This window comes from Mustela putorius, unplaced genomic scaffold (genome assembly GCF_011764305.1).
Source record: "Mustela putorius furo isolate JIRA1106 unplaced genomic scaffold, ASM1176430v1.1 tig00003869_pilon_pilon_pilon, whole genome shotgun sequence".
Taxonomy (NCBI): Eukaryota; Metazoa; Chordata; class Mammalia; order Carnivora; family Mustelidae; genus Mustela; species Mustela putorius.
In genome coordinates this window covers 29993694-29999602 of record NW_025422021.1, presented here as the reverse complement: position 1 = coordinate 29999602, position 5909 = coordinate 29993694, and the positions used below count along the sequence as shown (strand labels likewise).

The window sequence follows — 5909 nt, the reverse complement described above, 5'->3', positions numbered from 1 at the left end:
AACATTTTATAATTTTCAGTGTGTAAGTCTTTCACCTCTTGATTAATTAATTCCCAAGTGTTTTATTCTTTTTGTTGCTATTGTGGATAGGATTTTTAAAAATTTCCTTTTTGGATAATCCATTGTTTGTGTATGGGAACATGATATTTTTATATGTTAATATTTTACCTGCAACTTCATTGAATTTTTCTATTACTTCAAAAATTTGTGTTATTGAGTTCTTACAGTTATTCCTACTGATGTGGTTGTGCCATATACAAACAGAAATAATTTTATTTCTTCTTTTCCAATTTTTCTTGCCTAACTGCTCTAGCTAGGACTTTCAGTACTATATTGAGTAGAAGTGGTGTGGGTGGATATCCTTGCCTTGTACTGGATCTGACAGGAGAGGAGAGCTTTCCGTCTTCCGCCATTGACCAGTGTCAGCTGGAGCCTGGAAGGTAGGGAAGGAGAAAGGTATTGCACGTGCGGCAGTGTGCTGAGTCGGAGGCGCGGCCATGCAGTGGCACTCATCTTTTTTCTAAAGTATCTAAACTTAACCTTACATTGTTAACCTTACCTTACATAAGTTTTTTTTTTTTTTTTTTTTTTTTTAAGTAGGCTCCATGCCCTGTGTGGAGTTTGACCTGGCGCCCCTGAGATCAAGAACCAAGCTGCGATCAAGAGTCAGATGCTTAACAGACAGAACCACCCAGGTGCCCTTATAATTTGAATCTTTTCTAAAAGATTAAAATAATATCTTCTTAAATGGCTGGTGTCATCTTATGTGGAGCACAAATAACAAACAAAAAGTGGGAGTGTGTCAATTATCCCATCTGGGACTTTTTTCTTGAATTAGACATACATTTTTATTAAGCATATTTTCTTTCTTTTTGAAGTTAAAATAAGTAACTTAGAGAGTAACTGTGGAGTTTTATGTACACAAGACTTTAAAAGCCCCACACCCAAAGACTAACTTGCCATTTTCTATAATGTGTGCAAATGAGTGAGCATGGCTAACACTTCCTTTGGATTCTTGAGTATCTCAGATCAGACTTTTCCCACCCTGGCCCTTGTCACTCTCCTGCTAGACGCTCATATGCATGTGTGTGTGTGTATGTGTGAGTCACACTTGTGTGGGCGCAGCTGTGCGTGTGATGGAATCATGCTTTGGGCTCATTCACCTAACTTCTCGTGAGCACTCTATCTCCCTCAGGGGAGAACTGAGGAACTGGCTGGCTACACTCACAATATTACCACTCCTGAACTCTATCCTTCCATATGTATGACCAATGTGTCCCTTTCCCTATCCCACATATCCTCATGGGGAGGAAGGAATTAATGTGTGAGGTCCCGGGGAAGCCAGAGCTCACAAGTAGACACTGGTGAAGCAGAAATTGTGTCCAGAGCTGCCTAAGGCCAAAGCCCATAATCTACTCCACTCTCTTGGGTCTTACCCCCAGCACAGACCAAATGTGGAAGCCAAGTGCTTTTACAGAGCAGATTGTCTCTGTCTCTGTCCCAAACCTTTATGCAGCCCTTGTGGTTGAGAAGGTTCCGGTGTGTCTTCGAGGGTGCAGCTGAAGGACATTTTGTTGGAAACGGAGCTTTCCAAATAGAGAAAAGATGCAGAATTTTATCCTGGTTGCAATAGGAAGCCAGTTGATAAGTCATTCTTATCCAAAGAAGATAAGATTTAGAAAGAGTCTGTAGAAGGTAGACTTCAGGCAAATAAGACAGTAACCAAGAGAAGGGGCTGAGGATGGATGTGGGTGGCCCCGATGAGGGCAGAGGACCTACTTTGTCTCCTGTAGCTGCTTTTTCTGCAAGTGCATTCAGCTGCTCCTTGGCTATGGTGAGACAAGGCCATCCCGACTACACTGACACTGAATCTTCAGGGGGTGTCCTCTGGGGACAGGGCACAGTAAGAGCTGTCCAAGGGCGCTCTTCCTCTGTGCTCTCATTTACTCCTGGAAAGACCCAAAGTGAATATGGAAATCAAGGTGAATTTCAAGGGACGCACTGGCAGCTCGCCACAGTTAAATCCACCACTTTTGCCCAGCTCTGATTAAGGAGAACTGCAAGAAGAGGACAGAGTGATACTGGAAACACACGTCTTCATTGCAAACCCAAACTGGCAAGCTACGCATCATTACCACCACACTCCAGCAGGGAGGAGAGACGGCGTGACCACAGAATCAGGAAGATGATTATTTCATGAAGCAATTTGTATATCTGCATGATGAAGGAATTGTGTAGCACACCAGCTTCACCTTGAGACATGCACGGGAATGACCAGACTTCAGCCTGATGTCTTTATTTCTGAGCACTTTAATCATTTCACCAATGACCTCCCTGTAAATGAGCTCACTGAGAAAATATCCCATCTTTGGCTTTTGACATCTGCCTTGGATTTAAAGTTGTGAAGAATAGGACTTAATAGAAATCCCAGACTTGACATCCATTGCTACCACACATGACGACTTCGGGAAGTAATGACCTTTGTTAGTGGAAGTTTATTTGCTGGCATCTGTCCTTGCTGGGAACCTGTGTGCAGGAGCCTAGGCCTTGTGTCCTCCCCTGCATGGAGGGTGGGCAGGTCCCTGCAATGCCTACCCAGCTCCAACTCTCTGTTCCATCTTCTCCATCTTCCAGAGGTCAGCTTTGGTGGACCCGTGGGTATAGCATGTCATGATATACTAGCCAGTTTAAGTCTGGCTTCTGCTTTGCTGTAGCTCAGCAAGCGGAGACAGGATATGTGTGTGTCATTGTTGAGTACTCTACACAAGGTGACATTCTTCAGCCCAGGAGCAGTGTCCCATACGTCACCTGCTATTTCCTAGTAGACTGAAAATGGTGTCATTCTCCTGTTGCAGGACAGAACATGATTTCAAGCCTATCTAACCCCCCATCCAAGCATAATGAAAGGAAGCATAGAAAATAAACATCACAGTGTCACACTTCTTGACAAGACTTCTCCCAACAGAAGTCAGTTCCCTTTTCAATAAAAAAGAAATAGTTTTTAAAAAATTCTCTCAAAATAAAATGAAGAGTTTTCAGGTGGATCTCATCAGAGTTAAAGAAACCACAGTAAGTGTACATAATTAACATGACTTGGTACTACTCTGCAATGAATATTATTTCTCCAGGCTAGCATATAATCAATCAGCCAAACAGCCTTGAGAAAACTATCTCCTCTATCAGCAAAGGTGATGTGGCTGGCCCAGATCGGTCAAGGTTCTCCAGAGAAACAGAACCAGTAAGAGATCCCTAGAGGCATCAGAGGAGACTTATAACTGACATTGGGTCCTGTGGTCATGGAGGCTGAGAAGTCCCACGAGCTGCCATCTGCAAGCTGGGGACCCAGGAGAGCTGGTGGTGTCACTCAGTCTGAGTCCAAAGACCTGAGACCAGGAGCACTGATATGATTACAGAAGATGGATGTCTCAGCCCTTTCTCTACCTCCCCCCCCCCCCCCCACTTCCTTTACATTTTTGTTCCTTTCATGCTCTCCTTGTAATGCATAAGGCCCACCTGCTTTGGTGAGGGCATCTTCATTAGGCAGGCCACTGAGTCAAATGCTAATCTCTTCTGGAAACACCTTCACAGACAACCAGAGCAAAAGTTTATCACTATGTGGGTCTCCCTGAGCCCAGTCAAACTGGCACACAAAATTAACCAGCATGAGAACACAGATCTATATACTCACAGTTTAAAATGCAGTTTGGAAAATGACTGGCCTCTGACCAAGACTGATCCTGTGATCTGTGCACCATTAGAACAGAGGGGGCTCTGCACAAGCGACAGAAATATAAGCACATATACACAGTGTAATTGCTGACTCACTTCTACATTTCTCTCCATCCCTCTTGTTTTATACACCTGTGTGGGGAAATGTCTACAGAAAGGCTGCTCTGGAGTCTGCAGAGAGCCAAGAACTCCCCACCAGAATATAAGTACCCCATATGTATGGAAATGTAGAAAAAGCACAAAACCAACCACTCCTTGTTCCCAGTGAAAATACTTGGGATAACACCTCTTGGAAACACAGGCTGAGAGAAAGAATGGAGGCGTAGAACCCCGTGAAGTGGGAAACATATCTCCAGACACAGGGCTAATTTTATTGCGCTCCCCCAACCCTGCTGATTTCCCGTCTCCTGCTGAGACCTAGGGAGCCCTCTGCTTCCTCTGCTTGCTCTAGCTGCACTACAGAATGACAGAAACCTGGGGAAGCAGTTGGCCACCACAAAGAAAACAAGGCAGCAGCGGCTTAGCGCAGCTCGTTAACTGCTGGGAGTCTGTGCGGATGCCCCTGTGTTGACAGTGCGTGACGAAAGATGCTTTGAAGAACTCTCACAAATCAAACTGTCACGAGATCCCATTTCAGCAGCCTCTTATAGCTTATTAATCAGCTTCCCAATTTGATTTTCTTCAGTAGCAACCAACCAACCAACCAACCAGCAAACCATTATTCCCAAATATACATGAATCATTTCCCCAGGCTATTTATGTTTCAGAGATAAATTAATATATTATAAAACACAACTCTAAAGTACTACTGTTTCATTTAACAGACTTACCATAACTTCACAGCACAATTGAATGTTCTTCCCCTTAATGGAGCAGTGTTGGTCATCCATTCTCGCTACAGAAAGGAAAATAGAATCATATGAAGCTTCTAGAACTTTTATTCTGTGCTACGTGTTCTGAACACATAGTATTATTTGTCGTGCACTATTTCTGAAGTAACATAAGAAAATATATTCAAACATGTCTTTGGTTAGCTTAAACACTTTACCTATATTCACCAATTCACATGCATGTGCAGGTTGTCACTGTTACCAAAGAAGGGGCAAATAGGGCCTCTTTGATTCACTTCAAGTTCAGCCCTGCTGGTTCTGGGAATGGAGGTTCAATGGTGCTGCGACAAGACAATGACTTAAGCAATTCCTCTAAGGGGATGGTACCCACTGACTTCACTCAACAAATAGCTACTGTCCACCAACTTCATGCTCGCTGGCTCCTAGACCTTCGAGGTTATGTTACTCTGCTAGGGCTTAAACAGTGAGACATTTAATTGGCACAGTCCTGAAAGCTGGAAATCTAAGATCAAAGTGCCAGCAAGGTTGGGTGCTGGTGAGGGCTCATGTCCTGGGTAGACAGCCCCATTCCTGCTGTGTCCATGTAGGCCTCTCCTTTGTGAATGTGCAGACAGAGGACCATCTCTAGAATCCCTTCTTATAAAAACACCCATATGGGGGCACTGGGTGGCTCAGTCACCTAAGCGTCCGGCTCAAGTCATGATCTCAGGGTTGCAGGGTTGAGCCTCATATTGGGTTCTGCACTCAGTGGGGAGTCTGCTTCTCTTCTTTGCCCTTTCCCCTCTCCTTGCCACCTGCTGTTCTCTCACACTCTCTCTCAAATAAATAAATGGAATAATCTTTTTTTTTTTTTTGGAATAATCTTTAAAAAAAAAAAGAATACTCTTATTTTGGATTGGATCAGGGATTGGCCCCTTTATTGGAAAAGGGATTGGCCCCTTTATGACCTCACTAACTTCAGTTAGCTTCCCAAAGTCCCCAACTCCAAATATAGTCTCTTTGGGAGTTAGGGCATCAACATATGAGTACTGGATGACATAATACAGTCCATGACAGAGGTGGATCTTACAACAAAGGGAAAAAGTCTCCTGTTTTTATATAGCTTGTATTTCTGTGTTTGGGGGTGGGGGACCACATCTAGGACAGACTCACATTGAATGTGAGAAATAAGTAGATCCCTCTGGTAAGTCATTCAGGCCAGTGTGGTATAACTCATCATGTTTATGGATCATGTTTTTCATGTCAAACCTGAGAACTCTGTGTGGTCCTATGTCCCAAAGACTTTCTCTGATGTTTTTCCTAAAGGTTTACAGTTTTGTAATTTACATT

The 5909-nt window shown here is 43.6% G+C and overlaps 1 long non-coding RNA gene across 1 annotated transcript; it reads right to left on the bottom strand.

Annotated features, from left to right (window-relative positions):
- Positions 1 to 255: 255 nt before the first annotated feature.
- Positions 256 to 4617, bottom strand: LOC123387974. The gene is made up of 3 exons (XR_006602474.1): positions 4560 to 4617; positions 3689 to 3771; positions 256 to 433 (listed from the first exon to the last, which is right to left on the bottom strand). It is a non-coding gene; the product is annotated as an uncharacterized LOC123387974 (long non-coding RNA).
- Positions 4618 to 5909: the final 1292 nt, after the last annotated feature.